Here is a 20,766-nt window from a genome sequence, read left to right as displayed (position 1 = left end):
AGCCCCGTTCTGTGAGGCCTGAGCCACCAGGTGCACGCTGAAGGCTTGCACAGATGTGTTGGTGCTGGGAGGGTAGGTCTGTGGGCAACACCCTCCCCACACCCCGGCACAGAGAGGCAGGAGAGTCCTGCGATCGTTGCTTTGTCCGTGCAGGGAAAGAGTGAGTCAAAGGGGAGCATTAGGGATTAATCCAAGGTGCATGCCGCCCTTGACAGCATCAACCAACCTGTCACAAATACCTGCGGATAGAGAAGTCTAGCTTTCCGTTAATGGCAGAGTACTTTGTTTTACTTGCAAATGCCTCAAAATAACAATGATAATAATAACCTTCTCAAGGTGGGTGGCAAAGTACGTTTACATCCTATGGGAAACTGTCACGAAAGATGATCACAGCCTCAGTGAGCACGTCCCCTGTGAGAGCCAAAAGAAAATACCGAAGCTGCAAAGCCCATCTCTGAATCACTGCTCCTCAGAGGTCTGTGCCTCTCTGTGATCTACAAAGATCAAAGGGGAAACCTCCTTCACATAAACTCCAATGACAGCAGTAGCAGGGAGTTGACACAAACCTGTGGTAGAGTCAGCACATGGTCCTGGTCACTCCTGTCACAGCCGTGGCTGCTGGCCTCTCTCCTCTGATGCACGGGATGACCTCCTTCGTTGCTCTAATTTGCCCCCACAGTAACTAGCACAGGATTGGCATAAAATACTCTATCGAGGAAAAAGGAATCCTATGCCAGCACACGTTAGAAGCCCCCAGACACATTTGGGACCACGTCTCCCAACCCAGTGAGATGAGAATCTGAAATTTCCCTTAGTAACAATTTCATGCCTGGGAGATATCCCTCAAACCAATCATTAAAATCGTTACAATCATACCAATGGCATCCGCCATCATTCAAATGTGTAAAATTATTCTTGGGCTGGGACATACTTCAGTCAGTAGCAAGGATGTGCATCAGACCCCCAGAACCCTCATTTAAAAAATGCTGAATGTGGTCGTGTGTGGTAATGCCAGCACTGGGAAGCTGAAATAGGCAGATCCGTGGAGTTAGCTGGCCAGGCAGCCCAGCTTCCGTGCTGAGTTCCAGTCTAATGAGAGACTCTGTTTTTGAAAAGTTGGATAGGCTCTTAGCAGTGTCTTATACACTCCTGTGCACACACATTCATGTCTACCCAAAAACAGATGCACAGAGACAGAAACAAGGAGAGGGGCTCTCCAACAATACCCCTTTAGAGAAGCCGCAGTATGAACAACACAGGGACACTGGATAAGAACATGACAGAACTGGAAATCGGCCTCTGGTCTGGAACGCTTTTTACAGAACACCCCTCTGTGCTGCTTATCAGTCTTATAGATTGGCATGGGTGCACAGTCATTACCCATGGAAGATCTCAGAGTCCTGTGTGTGTGTGTGTGTGTGTGTGTGTGTGTGTGTGTGTGTCTGTGTGTGTGTCTGTGTGTGTCTGTGTCTGTGTGTCTGTGTGTGTGTCTGTGTGTGTATGTGTGTCTGTGTGTGTGTGTCTGTGTGTGTGTGTTGGTTTTTTGAGACAGAGTTTCTCTGTGTAGCCCTGGCTGTCCTGGAACTCTCTCTGTAGACCAGGCTGGCTTTGAACCCACAGAGATCTGCCTGCCTCTACCTCCCCTCCCGAGTGCTGGAATTAAAGGTGTGTACTACCATCACCTGGCTTCAAAGACCCAGTTTTAAAGCTCCAGTTCTGCTCTTCCACAAGTCAGCCACTCTGGCATAGTTCTCTGAACACCCACTCCACCAAATGCTAACAGACACTGACAGATGCTCACCATGAGCCGTTAGCCTTCCTACCAGCCCTTTGTGTAGAACCACAGAGGAGCTAGAATCCACAAATGGTCCTTCTTACCCCACAACCTCTCCAGCATAAGCTGTCATCAGTGTTTTTGAGCTTGGCCATTCTGACAGATGGAAGATGGAATCTCAGAGTTGTTTTGATTTACATTTCTCTGATGGTTAAAGATTTCGAGCATTTCCTTAAGTGTCTTTCAGCCCTTTGAGATTCCTCTGTTGAGAGTTCTCTGTTTAGGTCTGTAGCCCATTCTTTTATTGGATTATCTGTTCTTTGGATGTCAAGTTTCTTGAGTTCTTTATATGTTTTGGAGGTCAGTCCTCTCTCCGATGTGGGGTTGGTGAAGATCTTTTCCCATTCTGTAAGTTGCCGTTTTTGTCTTGTTGACCGTGTCTTTTGCTTTACAGAAGCTTCTCAGTTTCACAAGGGTCCATTTATTAATTGTTGCTTTCAGTCTGTGCTACTGGGGGTGTATTTAGAAAGAGGTCAAGTATACTTCCTACTTTCTCTTCTATGAGGTTGAGTGTGGTTGGTTTTATGTTGAAGTCCTTGATCCATAACGACATCTTGAAATTTGCAGGCAAATGGATGGATGTAGTAGAAAAACCATATGGAGTGAGTAACCCAGACCCAGAAAGAAAAATATAATATGTACTTTTAGACATAAAGCAAAGAAAAAACAGCCTACAGTTGACAACCCCAGAGAACCTAGATGACAAAGAGGACCCTAAGAGAGACATACATGATCTACATAGGAAGGAGAAAAAGGCAAGATCTCCTGAGTAAATAGGGAGCGTGGAGATCACAGTAAAAGGGTAAAAGAGGGTAGGGGAGGAAAGGAGGGAGTGAACAAAATTGAATAGCACAATAAAAACAATTAAAAAATAAGCCTCGGTTCTTGCAAATGCATGAGAATGGCAGGAGACTAAAGGAGGGAGCCTGTGTTCATTTTCTGTTGCTGCCATAGCAACTAACTCCAAACCTGCCGACTTCAAGCAACACTCACATTCCCACACAGATCTGTAAGTCAGAAGAACATGGGGCTCAAGAGATTCTCTGCTTCGAGTCTCACAAGGCCAGAAACAATCACTAGCTGACCTCGGTTGTCATACTAGCTCGAGGATCACTTGAAAACAGAAACAGGTTTCATGACGTTGTAGAACTGAGCCCTCTGCTTTCCCAGTGGACTGCTGGCTGGTCCTCGTGGGCTCCTCCAGGCTACCCACATTTATTGGCTGACAGACCCTCCCTCTTCACAGCCAGAGAGGGTTCACTGAATCCTCTCATGCTTTGAACCTCTTTAGCATTCCATCTGGTTTAGTCTTTGTCTTAATTAGGCTTTCTATTGCTGTGATGAAGCACCATGACCAAAAGCAACTTAGGGAGGAAAGGGTTTATTTATTCAGCTTCTACTTCACAGCACTGTTCATCACTGAAGGAAGTCAGGACAGGAACTCAAGCAGGGGAGGAACCTGGGAGCAGAATCTGATGCAGAGGCCATGAAGGACAGTTGCTTACTGGCTTGCTTTTTATGGCTTGCTCAGTCAGCTTTCTTATAGAACCGAGAACCAGCAGCCCAAGGGTGGTACCACCCATAATGGGCTGTGCCCTCCCCCATCCATCACTAATTAAGAAAATCCTACAGGCAACACACATGCGCCAGAGCGCGCACATACATGCAATCTACATACATATGCACAAGTGTGTGTGCATGCACACATAAACACACCCACAAGCACACACACTTACTCGCACCTTTATGTGGAGACCAGAGGCCAAATTCCATTCCAAGATGGATGGGTAACATCCATCTTGCTTTCTGAGTCAGGGTCTCTCACTGGCCTATAACTCACCAAGTAGACTAGACTAGATGACCAATGCGCTCCAGGGATTCACTTGTCTCCATGTCCCCAAGTTGGGATTATGAACATTGGCCACCATGCCCAGCTTTTTTATATGCATTCTAGAGATCAAACTCAGGTCTTCATACTTAGACAGCAAGCATGTTGTTGACTGAACGGCAGACCCATCCCCACATTTTTAAACTAGAACATGACTCATCTTCTCAAAATTAAGCAATTTGTGTTGATTTTCCTGACTGGACTATAACCAATGTAGGTACCATAGAACAAAAAGCCCACTGGACCTTAGAAAACACTAGATCAAGCAAACGCAGCCCTTTCCCTTTCTACAGGACATCTCAGGGTATTGCATACATGAACAGGCGTTAAGAACATCCCAGAAAGAGACCTAGCACACAGCGTCACTGTTTCCCCAGAGATTCTCAGGGGAAGCCTTGTTTTGCAGAGGATCATGCCTGGTGTGGAATTTCAGCTCATGGAGTGCAGGGAAGCTGACATCACTGGTAGGGGTTGGAGAAGCACCAGCATAGCTGAAATCCTCCTCTCAAATGATCATGCTAGCTCTAATCAGCCCTAAACATCTGATTAACAAAAATTGGAGCTATGTTTGTGGAACGCAGAAGAGCATTTGAGAGTTGATTCTGACAGCTGGGAAAGTTAAGGCCCTTAGGGTAAATGTCTTTTCAAAATCAGCTTCCTACAGCAGCCTCCTTCCTTCTAGGTATCCAAGGTCAAAGGCTTGCCATCCCCAAGAGTCATTAACAAAGGGGCTTGCCAAAAGATTAGGGTGGCCTAATTGTACATGTGTGTGTAACAGACTCCTGTTACTTTATGTGTGTCAGTTGCACATACGTGCATGTTGACGCAGGTGTGTGTGCATATGTGTGCAAATACATTTGGACGAAGGCCAAAAAGCAGCATGTGTGTTTTCCTCTACCACTTCCTCCTTATTTTTTAAGACAGGGTCTCTCACTAAACCTGGAACTCACTGATTAGGATAGAGTGGCAGGCCAGAGACCCTCTGTCTCTGCATGATACAGGCATGCAGGGTCACGTGGGTGCTAGGGTTCTGAACTCAGGTCCTCATGGGTGCACAGCAAGCGCTTCACTGGCTGACCCATCCCCCCATACCCTAACACAGTGTTAACTCCTGCTACTTGGTGCCCTCTCCATTGTCGTCCGCTCCTCCTGCTCCGTCGACCCCCCATGTCATTGCTTGTCTCCCCTCCAGTCACCCAAGAAGAGCAGATGGGCATGACATCAGGGGTAACCTCAAAGGAAAGGCAGAACAAAAGAGTGCCCCCAAAACCCAGGACACAATAAGGGTTAAGGAATGCACTCCCCTCTTGATGAATTCTCATACAGTCATTAGAAATGATAATTATGACGACTTTGCAACAGCATGGAAAATGCTTATGATATAATTAATTCTAAGTGGAAAATGCAGAACACAAAATGATAGCTATACTATGATTACAGCTCCTTAAATTACGCGTTCACAAGGGTAAGAACTGGAAGGGAACGTGGAAAAAAAAAAGAGTTTACATTGCCAGGGATGCCTGGTGACACGGATGGATTTCTCACTTTATGTTAGGCTGGTGGTTCTGTGATGCTGAGCAATTCTTCAAAGCTAAAACTTAAAAAAAAAAAATCAATTGGAGGATGAGTAGGCAGACAGGCATCCAGTTCACCTGCAGGTGAGAAAATGACGTCTATCTAAAGGGATAGGAACGGGCAACCTGATGTTTCTCCAGAGGCAACTTAATCTTTGCCACTTAAAAACAGAATATCATGTCAGAGTTACCCACTGGGCCTTCACACGAGAGACAAGCTTTATCAGACAGGGCACTAATGATTTGGGGCTCTTGGTCCGCTCAGGGTACACTAACAAAAATACCACAAATGAGGCAACATATAAATAACAGAATTCCTTGCCGTTCTGACAGACAGATTCTTATAAAGGCTCACTTTCTGGTTCATAGAGGATGATTTCTTGGTATGTCCTTAGATGGTAAGAGAGACAAGGGAACTCTCCAGGTCTCTTATATAGGACGCTAAACCTATATAAAATTATGAGTATAGCATGAATTCTAATTGGTCTTAATAATAAAAACCCAGAGTCAGATATCGGGGTTAAGGCTGAAAGATCAGAGAAGCAGAGCAGCCAGCCACTGGTTCTTACCTCTACCTTGGACCAAAAGGGCGACCCTGTCTCTACAAATGCTCAGACTGGATTCTCTGAGTTCCTGTCTCCTCCCACCTCATACTCCTCTCTCTGCCCAGCCATATCACTCCTGTCTCCACCTCCCTAGTGCTGGGATCAAAGGTGTGAGCTCTGTTTAGCCTGATTCAGCCTTGTGCAGCCCAGGGTGGCCTTGAACTCACAGAGATCTGTCTGCCTCTGTCTCCTGAGTCCTGGAATTAAACGTGTGTGCCACCACTGCCTGGTCTCTACGGCTAACTAAGATGGCGTACTCACACTCTGATCTTCAGGCAAGCTTTATTTGTTAAAACACAAACAAAATATCACCACATATGAGGCTCCACCCTCAGGATCTTATCAGCTCCCCCAAGACTCTGCCTTTCGTACAACAATCTTGAAGGTTAGATTTGAACACACACCCGCAGAGGGTCACATTCAGGACACCAAAGGCTCTACTCTGAAAGGTGGGCCTTAAGGGTCATTGCAACAGGAAAACAAGACGATAAACCAGGGTTCTACTGAGCATAAATGGATAAGAACTGAGTCCTTCCCAAGAAGGACTAGCATGATGGAAACTAAATGGAATCCATTTGCCCAGAATCACATCCCAGAGGGCTGAGTGACAGAGAAAGCTGGCTGATTGACAGGGCTGAGCAGGGAATCTTGAGATCTCATGAGATGACCACCCAGCTTCTCTTGGAAGGATACTTTAATGTAGTCTCCTCTCACAGTACCCATCTCTAGAGGCCCAGTACAGCGCACATAGGCCAAATTCTCTGTCTGAGCCTCAGCCAGGGATTGGTCTTCCCAAAGGGACCCCAAGAACTAAGCAAATGATCGTGAGATCCAGGGGTCACATTGAACACTTGAAGCCAGATGAAGGGGAGCCTGGAGTGGATAAGGGTAAAGAACAATGTCTGTTGGGGTATTTCATGTGCGATACCAGTTGAAGATGTGTTACATTCCTTTGTGCTGTGGAACATTTGTTTAATGATGCGAAGATGCGTTGCATTCTTTTATGTTGCATTTATTTAACTCTGTGAAGCTGTGTTACTTTTACTGCCTAAAACACCTGATTGGTCTAATAAAGAGCTGAACAGCCAATAACTAAGCAGGAGCAGGATAGGTGGAGCTGCCAGGCAGAGAGAATAAATAGGAGAGAGGAGCAAGAAAAGGAGGAGAGAAGCTAGGAGCCAGCTACCCAGTCAGATAGCCCAACACAGAATAAGAAGGAAAGAAAAGATAAACAGGATACTAGGAGCCAGCTACCCAGTCAGATAGCCCAACACAGAATAAGAAGGAAAGAAAAGATAAACAGGATACTAGGAGCCAGCTACCCAGTCAGATAGCCCAACACAGAATAAGAAGGAAAGAAAAGATAAACAGGATACTAGGAGCCAGCTACCCAGTCAGATAGCCCAACACAGAATAAGAAGGAAAGAAAAGATAAACAGGATACTAGGAGCCAGCTACCCAGTCAGATAGCCCAACACAGAATAAGAAGGAAAGAAAAGATAAACAGGATACTAGGAGCCAGCTACCCAGTCAGATAGCCCAACACAGAATAAGAAGGAAAGAAAAGATAAACAGGATACTAGGAGCCAGCTACCCAGTCAGATAGCCCAACACAGAATAAGAAGGAAAGAAAAGATAAACAGGATACTAGGAGCCAGCTACCCAGTCAAATAGCCCAACACAGAATAAGAAGGAAAGAAAAGATAAACAGGATACTAGGAGCCAGCTACCCAGTCAAATAGCCCAACACAGAATAAGAAGGAAAGAAAAGATAAACAGAAATTTAAAAAAAAAAAAAAGTAAAAGCACAAAGGCAAAAGGTAGATGAGTTAAGAAAAGATGGCTAGAAACAAGCTATGCTAATGCCAGGCATTCATAAGGAAGAAAAGTCTCCGTGTATTTATTTGGGAGCTGGGTGAGAGACCCCCAAAAGTAAAAAACAACCATCCACAAGGGGAGACATGCTGAGCATGTGCAGTGAGTAGGGCTCCCCAGTCACACTTTATGGGGGAACTTGGCTGCCCTCACCCTGGAAAGAGAAAATGAGGTTCTCATAAAGATCCAGTGTGTAGGACCTAGAAAAAGGGAGACCCAACCAGTATTCCTTTTCCCTTGGCCAGGGGCCCTAGTGAGAGACTATATGACAGTTAGCAGAAAAAAAACTGGGAGATAGTTGATTGCATGCCCCTATCACAGCCCAAAAGATCTTGGGATTTTTGCCAGCTGATCACTCCAACTTGTAATTGGAGGACACTTGTGTGTACCCCTTCTTCACAGTGCCCACTTCTGGAGGTCAAGCAATGGCTTGAGAGGGTAGCATGTACGGCCTGAGCCCCAGATTTAGGATCAGTCAGCCCAGAGAGATCCTGTAGACTAACCAGACCAATGAGAGAAGCAGAGAGGTTGGAGGAGCCCAACCTCTGGGCATCTGGCCATTCCCCTGGGTAACATGCTTCTGTGTCCACCCACCGCCTACAACACAGGTATCATTTGGATGCTAAACCTCATCTACAGCAAGCATCCATACTCTCTCTCCCCAGGACAAGGGAAGTTCTTCCATGAAGTGTGATTGGGAATCCCTGCTCAGTTAGGGGTGTAGCACACCTGTCAGGTGTACCCACACCTGGACTTCCCACAATATCTAAGTTTCATAAAGGTAAATCACCAAAGCAGCATGTGCGGATCATGTAGCAGTCTCCCAAAGGGTTCCACCTCCTAGTCTACACAAGCTATGCCTAGGCCAACACATAGAAAAGGGGACTTGGCAGATGTGGAGACATGGAAGTGAGGCGGTGACAGGGAGATCCACAGCATCTTTAAGGGTAAAACAGAAGGGTCACCGTAGAAGAAGGTATAACAACCAAAACATAAGTCAGAGAGATGTGAAGCCATGAGCCAAGGACTGCAGGCAACCTCTAGTGGCCAGAAAAGGCAAGGGAATGCACTCTCCGCTAAAGCCTCAGAAAGGACACGACCTGGCTGCCATATTGATTTAAGCCCAACAGAGCTGATCTGGAACATCCATCCTGCTCTAAGATCACAAGAGTGGGCTGGGTTAAGGTTCTGTGTGGTTGTCTATGGCAACTGTTGGAAACCCAAAGTCTCTGAAGTTCACAGTGTAGTCCTTGCATGGGCGGGGATGGGGGGAGGCTGAGGTAGGAGGATCAGCTAGTTCCAAGCACTCCCCAATAAATAGCAAGGCCCTGTATCAGACACAAGAAGAAAGAAAGACTCAGGAAAGCAGCAAAGGAGAGATTTTTCAAACTCTAGCTGGTCCAAGGCAAGGACACATGATGGTGGTATACACATGGAAATGTATGCACAGGAGCCTGCACTTCTAGCAGGAGAAAGACTTCCGGAATCTGCACAGCTTTTCGGGCGCTTGTTCTCACTGAATGTGAGTTAGGACGCGTGGAGTACTTGCCATCCACACTTGCCATCCACCAAATCTTTATGTACCTGACGGAGTCTTCCTCCTTCAATTCTGAGAAGAGCTGTGTAAAGAGGCAGAATTGCCACCTCCGTCTCAGAGACATAGAAGACAGGGCTCGGGTAAGGTTGGGATTCCAGCCTGTACAGGCTAGGGCAGAGCCCGAGTGAATCATCGCTCCATTCAGCAGCATCAGGAAAAACAAAGCGCCCTGACCCTACCGTCCACCCCACGCCAGGAGCAGGAAGCTCCTGAGAGTGGTGCAAAGCGCACTGACCCTACCGTCCACTCCACGCCACAAGCAGGAAGCTCCTGAGGGTGGTGCAAAGAATACGTTTCTATAAGAAAACCCACCCCACGGATCAACCATATAGGGTGCACAGAAAGGGCTCACCTTGCACAACTGTGACAAGGAGCTCCATACAACCCACTCTAACCCTGACGGCCCACATGCTCACAACGATGAGAAATGAGCGGGACAAATTACACTTGGGTGAGGCTGTGAAACCGTGGGTAGTACTGTAAAGTGATGATACAGACAATATGGATCTATATGGATTGGCGTGAAGAGATGCTCCAAATACATCGCGAGGTCTAACAAGCAGGCACTGGGCAGTGTGCAAGAGAGAGAGAGAGGAAGGGAGCGAAGGAGCTGGTGATGCATTTTTTAACTGTTAACAATGATGCTGCCCAAGAATAAAGACACAGGTGATACAGGTTTGGCTAGATTTTTTTCCTGTTTGTTTTTCTTTTTACTAAGTGTTCTATAATAGAGAGAGAGAGAGAGAGAGAGAGAGAGAGAGAGAGAGAGAGAGATTGCTGCTGCTGGAGAGATGACTCACTCAGTCAGTAAAGTACTTACAGTAGAATAAGGACCTGACTTCAGAGTCCTTGAATGTATACAAAAAGCTGGGCATAGCAGAGTTTGCCTATGACCCCCATGAAGAGGCTGCAAGGGCAGAGGTAGGAGTGCTTCTGGGGATCCCTCACCAGTCTACACAATCAGTGAGCAAAGTATAATTAAAAGCAGTAAACACCCAATGTCTGGCCTCTACTTGCACAAGAGCCTAGACAACATATGCACAGAGACATGTAAATGTAAACACACACACATAAAATAAAATGAAATAAAATAAAAAGTAGAAATTGCTGGGAAATGTTCAAAGGTAGGGAAACTGAGCCTTGGTCATCTCCAGCAAGAATGAGTCAGTGATATCCTATGAAGAAGATATGATCCAGTGTATCACGTACTGATGGCTTTGCCTGTATTGAATCCTTGCCACCACTCACACAGGTAAGATTTCCAGCCCCTATTTTTCTCAGATTTAAAAAAATTCAAGCTCATGGACCAGTGAGTTGGCTCAACAGGCAAAAGCACCTACCCAAAGCCTGAAGACCTGAGGTCAATCCAAGACCCAAACAGCAGAAGGCAAACTGATGTCTATGAGCTGTTCTCTGACCTCTGCCTGAGTGTTTTCAATACATGTGCATGCATGCATACACACACACACACACACACACACACACACACACACACGCCACATACATGATAAAGAAATTAAAATAAAAGAAATAGTTTCACTGAAGCTGAGATAATAGACTAAGTGACTTGCTCTGGCCAGGTACATGGGCTTGCCCCTAGAATCCTAGCCCTCCAGAGGCTGATGCAGCACACACACACACACACACACACACACACGCCACATACATGATAAAGAAATTAAAATAAAAGAAATAGTTTCACTGAAGCTGAGATAATAGACTAAGTGACTTGCTCTGGCCAGGTACATGGGCTTGCCCCTAGAATCCTAGCCCTCCGGAGGCTGATGCAGCTGGGCTGCTGTGATGTCATTGGTAAGGCAAGCCTAAGCCATATAGTGGATTCCAGGCCAGCGCTGGGTTACAGACTGAAACTATGTCATCATCATCATCATCATCATCATCATCATCATCATCATCATCACCTTCACAGTTCCAATGCCAACCCAACTAAAGGCCCATGGTAGGCTTTTAATGTAGATCTATCAAGCTCCAGTCACTGCTCTTTCTGCCACGAGGCTGTCATGTTTTAGGAGCATGTTGGTCCCAGCCAAGCAGGGATGCAGAAGGAATGAGAGTGGACAAGAAGATGTTGGAAGCAGAAAAAAGGAGCATCCCGAGGTTCCCCAGTACCCTGAACCAGGGTTTCTCCACCTCAACTCTACTGATGTTTTATGGACCCTCACTCTGCTCCAAGAGATGGGAGAGAGGTCTATGTACTGCGGATGGCCACCAGCATCCCTGGCCTTTACCCATTAGGTGCTGTAGCAGCTACTAATAATGTAAGACAACCATAACAGTCTCTAGACATTACCAAAGGTCACCTACAGGGCCAGCTCACCACTGCCTGAGGAGCAGCCTGGCACAGCAGCGACCCCACAGTGTGGTTTAATATTTGCTGCACGTGTCTCCACTTCCACCAACCAAATAGCTCACTCCACAGTGTTGGGTCTGTCCTCCTAATCCTTTAGTCCTTATTATTCTGAGCTGTAACAGTTCCTGCAGGCATTGTTAAAGACAAATGCCCTAATTGGTGAGCCCCAAGTGATAGTTGTTAACTATTGCCCGGATCCCCAGGGAGGACAAAAAACCTGAGTTTCACAGCCCTAAGAATGGCCCAGAATGGGCCTTTTGCCACTCCTTCCGTGGGGGTTCATCCACGCCTCTGCATACCCTGAATTAAAGTAAGGGAAGCCGGCTTTTTCTTGTAAACAGCAAGCTGTGCAGTCATTACAAGCTTGCTTGGAGATAATCAGGGCTGACACTCGCTGTACAAGCAGGGTTTATTGGAGACCACCCACAAAGTTGACTCAATGCAAAATGACGCTACTAAGTAATCTAATCCCAAAATGTAGATTCCATTCCAACAAATTGCACACAAGTGGTCTCCTGCTGGTTTAACTGTTGCCTGGAAAGGCGAACCCAGTGCAGTCATGGGGAGTGTGTTAGCACAAAGCACATGGACCGTAAACAATGAAAAATGCAGTACCTGGTCCATCAACATGGAATGCCACGAAGAGAAATTCTTCACTTATATTCAGCATTTTATATCAAATAAAATTATGATGAAGAGAGGGCAGTGAGCACACCACCTTTGTCCTGACTTATTTTCCCTTTGAGCCAAAGAGCAAAAATAGGGACAAAATATATAAAAATCATGGCCACTGAGATTATTGCAGGGTCTTATGATTTTATATTTACCAAAATTGGAGGGAACCAGCACCATGACTTTATTCCCCACTCAGCAAGTATGAGTCTTCAGCTCTGAAACACGTAGTTCCCATCCTCTAATGGGAAGGGCATTTATTTGTCCTGCAAAACAATCAGAATTAGTTCTACTGTAAGTAAAGAATTCATGTTTTAGAAGCCAGGGTTTGGGGCAAGTCAACAATTTGACAAGGCTGCCTTAAAAGTCAATATCACTTTAGGGTACATTTAATAGCATTTACCGCTTCCATTCCCTAGAGTCAACTGACCTGACCACACGTGGAGAACATGTGTTCTGAGGTTGACATTAGGGTGGACATCTATGGTGTATAAGCCCTGTGTTGAGGTATCTTTTCTCACTGCTGAGACAGAACACCTAAGTTGAAGAACATAGAGAGGAAGGTTTTCTTTGGGCTCACATCTCAGAAGTTTTTGTCCACAGTTCTGAGTTTACAAGCTATGGATGTTTGAAAGAAAATGCCCCAGAAGCTCATATGTTTGCTTGGTCGATAGTTGGTGGAACTGTTTGGGAAGGATTGGGAGATGTGGCCTTGTTGGAGGAGGTGTGTCACTGGGAGTGGGGTTTGATGTTTCAAAAACACAAGTTGTTCCCAGTTAGTTCTCTCTCTCTCTCTCTCTCTCTCTCTCTCTCTCTCTCTCTCTGATGTGGGAGAGTCTTCTAACTGTTTTGTTATATGTAATCTTACTATGTTAAAGTGAAAGCCTTTCTTTTTTGTTTAAACAGAAAAAGGGGAAATGATGTGGGAGAGTCTTCTGTTTTGTGTTGATTTTGTTGGTTAAATAAAGAAACTGCCTTGGCCCTTTAATAGGACAGAAAATTAGGTAGGTGGAGTAAACAGAACAGAATGCTGGGAGGAAGAAGTTGAGTCAGGCAGTCGCCATGATTCTCCCACCTGACACAGACGCAGGTTAAGATCTTTCCTGGTAAGCCACACTCATGGTGCTACACAGATTACTAAATATGGGTTAATGAAGATGTGAGAGTTAGCCAGTAAGAGGCTAGAACTAATGAGCCAAGCAGTATTTAAAAGAATGCAGTTTCTGCATAATTATTTCGGGTAAAGCTAGCTAGCCGGTGGCCAGGAGCCCTCCCAGGTGGCAGGAAGCAGTCCACTGCTCTTACAACACTCTCTCTCTCTCTCTTTCTCCAAATTTCAGATAAGATACAAGCTCTCCACTGCATGCCTGCCTGCCTGTTACCATGCTCCCACCACTGTGGTCGTGGACTCACCCTCTGAAGCTACGAGCAAACCTTCAATAAACTCTCGCTCTTATGAGCTGCTATGGCCTTGCTATCTCTTCACGGCAATATAAAAATAATTAAAACAGAGGCATTGCTGGTTCTAAGCCCATAGTGAACCAAACATCATGGAAGCAAAAACATGCAATAGAAGCTACTTGACAAATGGCAGGTGAGCAAGAGACACTGACTAGAAGGGACCAGGTATAACCTTCAGTTAGGGTGCGCTGCAAGGGACCTACTTCAGTTAGATGCCCCTCCTAGTCCCCACCACCTTCCAAAACAACACCAACAATCAGGGAGCAAGTGTTCAACATGTGAGTCTGGGGAGGACAATTCATATTCGCACTGTTTAATGTTGTTAAATTGACAGGATCTAGAGTTATGCAGGAGCGAAGCCTTTGGGCATGCCTTCGATGGATTAGCTAGTTTAAGATAGTATCTTGCATTCCTGTGAAGGATTATTAGATTAGATCAATTGAGGTAGGACCACCTTAACTGGGGGTGACACCATTCCATGATCTGGGTTCCTAGACTGTGTTATATTTTATTTAAAAAAAAAATCAGCATGAAAGAGGAATGCCATACACAGGGCTCACATGGGAGGTTTATTGGAAGAGAGAGAGAAGGGACAGAAAAAGGGACAGAGTGGGAGGCTGAGATTGGTCCCTGGGGACAAGAGAGTAGTGGAAGAAAAAGAGAAAAAGAGAGAGAGAGAGAGAGAGAGAGAGAGAGAGAGAGGAAGGAAGAGAGAGAGAGAGAGAGAGAGAGGAAGAAAGAGAGAGAGAGAGAGAGAGAGAGAGAGAGAGAGAGGATATGGGGAAGGTCCACCTTTTAAAAGGGAATGAAGCAAATGTGCTCAGGGGGTGCTCTTAGTGGCTGCAGCTGAGGAGGTATCCTGTCAGGACCCCAAGGGCAGGCCAATGCAGATGCCTGAATACTGGCACTGGGTAAGCAGAAGAAAGCCAGGTGAACACCAGCATTCATCTCTGCTTCCTGGCTGCAGGTACAATGTGGCCAGCGGCCTCCTCACACTTCTGCCACCTGACTTCTTCATCTTCAAACTGTAAATTAATCTTTTCTTCCCTTAGCTGCTTTATTAAGGATTTTGTCGCATCAAAGAAACTAACATTCAAACCCCAAGAGCCTTCAGCATCTGTGATGGCGATTCTTGGTGGTCAACTTGACTACACCTGGAGTTAATAAAAGCCAAAAATGGAGGGCACACATGAGAGGGACTTTTGCTTAATTTGAAATAGGAAGATCTACTTCTAATCCTGATCTGTGAGGTAGGAAGATATACCTTTAATCCAGATCTTCGGAGATGGGAAAACCCACCTCTAATCTTGGCCACACCTTCTGCTGGAAGCAGAATGACAGGGAAGATGAAGCTTTATTTACTCTGGGCCTTCTTTCTCTCACCTCCCTAACAAATCCACTACTTCACTGGCTTTATTTAGATCCTACTTCTTAGGAATCCTAGTGTATACCGAAGACCAGTTGAGACATGCAGCCACAAGGACTGAGGATCTACTGGATTCTTGAACTTTCTGTTCATAGCCAGCCATTGTCAGATTAGCTGGACCACAGCCTATAAGTCATTCTAATAAATCCCCTTTCTATATAGAAAGAGACGCATTCTATAAATTCCGTTTGCGCTAGAGAACCCAGACCAATACAGCATCCATTGAATATTTTAGGCAATAACTTACAACAGTGTGGTATCATCTCTGAGTAGCAAAATCTGGCCCAGATAACTAACAAAATGGGACAGCTAATTGATCACTGTGTACCTAATTCCGGCCCTCACCACCACAAAGAAAAAGCTGTGTCTTATCATAGGTTTTTATCATCACCATTTCCCCCACACAGCCCTGGGAACTGTGCTTGGGCGAACCACAGCTGCTTAATAAATGCCCGATGGATCCCCATCCCACCTCAGGGATGTGTGCGACCATGTCTATATCAGGAAACCAAACAGGGACTTTAATGCCAGCACCCAGGAGGCGGAGGCAGCTAAATCTCTGAGTTTGAGGCCATCCTGCGGCCACGTAGTGGAACTCTATCTCAAGAATAAATAAATAAGAAAGAGAGGAGGGAGGGAGCCAAGTTTCAGTAAGCATAGGGAGGGCAGTGGGTATGGGGGAGGAAATGCTTGAAGTACGTTATGCACATCCGTGAAAACTGCCTTATATAACTCTAACTAAAAGAAACGAAAGTCAAAAGAAGAAACGAGTGTGTCATATGTAGATGTGAGTCACCATCCATGAAAGTGACAAATAGCACATAGTCTCTGACCAGTACTCTACTCTTGGGGGGGGGGGGGATGAATAAAGGTGATTATTTACAGAAATGGACAGAGATAGTTGAGTGCCCCTCCCTGACTACAGAAACCCATTGACGGCCCCAGACATCTACAGCTCCCATCCTGCCCTGCTCCCCACCTCTGAGTATGACTGGAGAACATCATACACTTGTTTGTACAATCGACTCCTGTGACCCCCAACTTCTCTCTCTTTTACCTCGGGCACCTCCCTGACCATCCTCACCTTCAGGTGTTCGCCTGGCTTCCTGCTTCCCTGAGTAAACAGAAGCACCCTGAAACAAACTGCCACGGTGTCCCACCTCCACTGCTGACCACCCACCATGATCTGCCCCCCAAAACTCTACCTTCTCTACAGAAATATAAATGATTCTCCCTTGCAGGAAAAGCTGAATTCCACAGGATCCCACCCACCTAACACAAGAACATGACTCCAGAAGCTTCCCCTCGGTCTCATACATCATAGGAATTTTCCTGCTCTACTTGGATAGTCCCATCCCCATATTATTTTTCTCATCTTAAAAGGAAAAGTAAATGGACCTGTCTTTCCTTACTCTTCACTCTACTTCATCCCCAGTGACCTTCCCTGTGCAGGATCCCTTTACAAGAACTGTCAGTGCTCCTTGGCCCAGTTGTCAGTGCTCCTTGACCCAGTTGTCAGTGCTCCTTGACACAGCTGACAGTGCTCCTTGACCCAGTTGTCAGTGCTCCTTGACCCAGTTGTCAGTGCTCCTTGACCCAGTTGTCAGTGCTCCTTGACACAGCTGACAGTGCTTCTTGACCCAGTTGTCAGTGCTCCTTGACACAGCTGACAGTGCTCCTTGACCCAGTTGTCAGTGCTCCTTGACCCAGTTGACAATGCTCCTTGACTCAGTTGTCAGTGCTCCTTGATACAGTTAACAGTGCTCCTTGACCCAGTTGTCAGTGCTCCTTGACACAGCTGACAGTGCTCCTTGACCCAGTTGTCAGTGCTCCTTGACCCAGTTGTCAGTGCTCCTTGACCCAGTTGTCAGTGCTCCTTGACACAGCTGACAGTGCTCCTTGACCCAGTTGTCAGTGCTCCTTGACTCAGCTGACAATGCTCCTTGACCCAGATGAGAGTGCTCCTTGACATAGTTGACAGTACTCCCTGACCCAGTTGATAGTACTCCTTGACAAGTTGATAGTGCTCCCCAGAAAAGTTGTCACTGCTCCTTGTCACAGCTCTCTGTGTTCCTTTGCTGAATGTGTTCCTCTCATTCTCTCCACCCAGATCATTACCCTCCCCCTCCACCAGAATTGCTTTCTTGTCAAAGTCGCCAGCGGCATCAATGTGACTCCAACTGTGAGAGCTCCAGGTTCTTCCTACACTCCAAGGGGCAGCTGCTCTCTCCCTCCTCCTGGGAACACTTCCCACTTGGTTCTTGGGCCGCTACACTCTTTCAGGTGTTCTCCTAACTCGCAGCCATTCCTCCTCCACCTGTGTGTGTGCCTCCTAAGGTCCCTTCTCATACTGGAAGGCCCTGGGCTCAGCATTCGAGCCTCCCCTCTGCCCCACTGTTGTTCCTTGTAATCTCACTCAGCCCCTTTGTCTTAAGTGTTTTGTATCCACTGATGACTCCTAAGTTTCTTTCTCAGCCAGAACCTGTCTCTGAAATCCCACTTCACCCAGATGCCTACCCATCCCTGCTATTCAGATTCGAGCAGATAAAATTCTCCTCCAAACTCTCCCTCTCTAAAGCCTTTCTCAGCCCAGTTACAGGAAACTCAACCCTTCCTGTTACCCAAGCCAAACCCCTCAGGGCATCCCTTACTCCATTTCCTTCACACTCATGTTCTAATCCACCAGAGATTTCTCTCGGCTCTACCTTCAAAATATATCCAGAATGCAGTAAGTTCTTATCACTTCCAGCAAAACCTCATCCCCCAAACCAGCATTCTCATCTTGATTATATTGCTTTTCTCCCTTCCTGTCTGTCCCCACCATAGCAGTCTGAGTATGCCTACTAAAACACATATCCAGTCAAGTCGTTCATGTGTTCCACAGCCCCTCTGCCATCCACCACCACTGATTTCCAGCTCATCTGCTTCTGCATGAGAAGACATCCTTCACAGGACACATCCGGGTCTCATCGCTCCTGCCCCCTTTTGTCATAAGGGCTACAGAAATGCCATTTGCTCCTGGCCTGATGAATAGATGTCATTGATGAGGACGATCTGTTTATTAGGAACTGTTACAGGCAGCTAATCATTTCATTCCTAAATGACCAACTAACCTTCTCCTGAAATCCTTTTGACTAATTCAAGCCAGGTGCAATCCCCTGACCTCCAGGTGAGCAGCGGGATATCCAGTTTGCCACCCCAGAGCCATCCATCCCTCTGGCCTTCGAGTCCTAATGTCCTATTGATGGCTCCCTCCTCTGACAAATCGCCAGTCACCCAACCCCATGCAGGTGCATGCCTCAAATCTGTAGCGCCAGCAGCTCCTGCTGGTCTCCATGCAGCTGTTTCTTCTCATGGGCCTCTTTTGTGCACTGACATATCTGCAAGGAAAAAAGAAGAAAAGGGGAGCATATCGAATTTCAAGAGATGAACCAGCTGGCCTAAAGAGAGACACGGAAGATGAAATGACACAGTAGGTGGGACCCTTTTCATGAGAACGTATTTCCAGAAAGCCCGGTCCATCTGGGGTGTTGCGCAGCGTTAATCTTGCCCCTGAGATACGGATTAAAGAGATCCTGCCCATAAAAGATGCATGCTTTTCAAATATTCTCCCCCAGTCTGGAATGCAGAGACAGCTTAGGAGCTTGGAATCTCAACCCTGTCACCAGAGCCCTCGCTCTGGTTTCAAATTCACTTCTCTTTCTTCTTTCATTCTTTATTTTTTCCAGGTGTGGAGGCAGGCTAAGTGGCCACAACATAGCCTTACTTAACAACATCAGGGCTCACTACTTGGGGACTGGTCAGCTAAATTGTCACCAGGGCCGACATGTGACATTTTGACCCTACAATTGCAAATATGGAGCTGTTTGTTTTTGCAGGCATGTCTAAAGCATGTGGGGTAGGTATACCGTTTCCACGTGAGCCAGTGTCTCTGGTTCCTTCCGGTGTAAACAAACGGCTTCCCACAGCTGGGCCAGAACAATCCTTTCAAACCCCATCTCTTTGAGCAGCCCAAGCTCAGAGCTCTACAAAACTGAACTTCATGCCTTGTATGTGGCAAAACCCTTTTTCTATGTGTGTATGTGCGGTGTTTTGAGTGTACATGTGTGCACACGAATGTGGAGGTCAGAGGTCAACATTCGGTGTCATTCCATATTAACATTGTTTTCCTCCAATCTCGATTTTATTTTTAAAGATTTCTTTATTTCCATTGTACGTGTGTGAGTGTTTTGTCTTCCTTCATAAATGAAGGCCCAGGTGCCTGGTGCCTCAGTGGTGCTTGAGTTTTCAAACCAACACTGCACTGCTCACCTGATTGCCCATCTCAAAAGCAAGTCCCACCTCCCCATGGAGCAACCATCTTGTGAAGGAAGGCAGATTCGTTGTTCCACTTTTGACTAAGTCTGGATCTTAAGTGTTTCCAAAGGCCCATGTAGAGAAGACTTTCTTCCAGCCTGGCACTATCAGGGTATGGTAGAATCTTGAAGAGGTGAGGCCTAGGGACAAGTCTTCGAGTCAATAAGGACATGCCATTGAAGGAAAGCCTGGGACCTCCATCTCTTCCTGTCTCTCCCTCTCTCTTTGGAGTCCCACCATGACTTGAGCAGTTTGGGTCCACTACAGGCTCCTTCCATAAAGCACCATCCCAGACCCAGAGCAACAGCCTCAAAAACGGCTCATGGGAGAAGCTCATTGTAGAGCTTCTAGCTCGGTAACTTGAACGTGGGGTTAAAACCCCATTCAGAAGAGACCCATTATGGTGGTTTGAACGAGAAATCTGAATGCTACCCCAGTCCTGGCTCCATTTGGAGAGGCCAAGGAGATATGGCACTGTTGGAAGATTGAAGGTAGGATGCGAGAGTTGAAAGACTTGTGCCCTTCCCAGAGCAGTCTCCATCCTTCTTGTGGCTCAGCACGTGAGCACTCCGCTTGTTGCTCCAGCTGCTATGCTTTACTCTGCATCCTACTCTCCAACCCTTTGAAATCAGGAGCCCAAACAAATTCTTCTTCAAGTTGCCTTGGCCATGATTTTTATCACAACAATAGAAAAACCTAATAAAAATCCACCTTCCGTATTTTAACGCAATAAGTGTGAATTTTTATCTAGTAATTATTCATAATATAAATATGACAGAAATTAATCCTTACTTGCTCACAGTGATTTTTCACATGTTACTATTATTGATCCTTTTAGATAGTAGACATTGTTGTTCTGCCTCATAAATTCTTTGTAGTGCAAATTGAAAAATGAAAGAAATTGTTAGCTGTTAAGTAAGGGATAATCATGCTACAATCCTGGACCCAGAGAGGCTAAGAAACAAGGAAGACTTGAGAAAGGCCACATGAGTTTCTCTAGACACCAGCATCAGGACAGCCCAGAGACCCCAGACAGAACTAAACACAACTGAGAAAAAAGTTAATGAAAGGGTTCCTAATAATATTCTCATAGATTGGTGCCCAGCC

This window comes from Microtus oregoni, unplaced genomic scaffold (assembly GCF_018167655.1).
Source record: "Microtus oregoni isolate MIOR12 unplaced genomic scaffold, Mior012 000004F_ref0000308, whole genome shotgun sequence".
Classification (NCBI taxonomy): domain Eukaryota; kingdom Metazoa; phylum Chordata; class Mammalia; order Rodentia; family Cricetidae; genus Microtus; species Microtus oregoni.
This window is presented reverse-complemented; position numbering follows the sequence as displayed.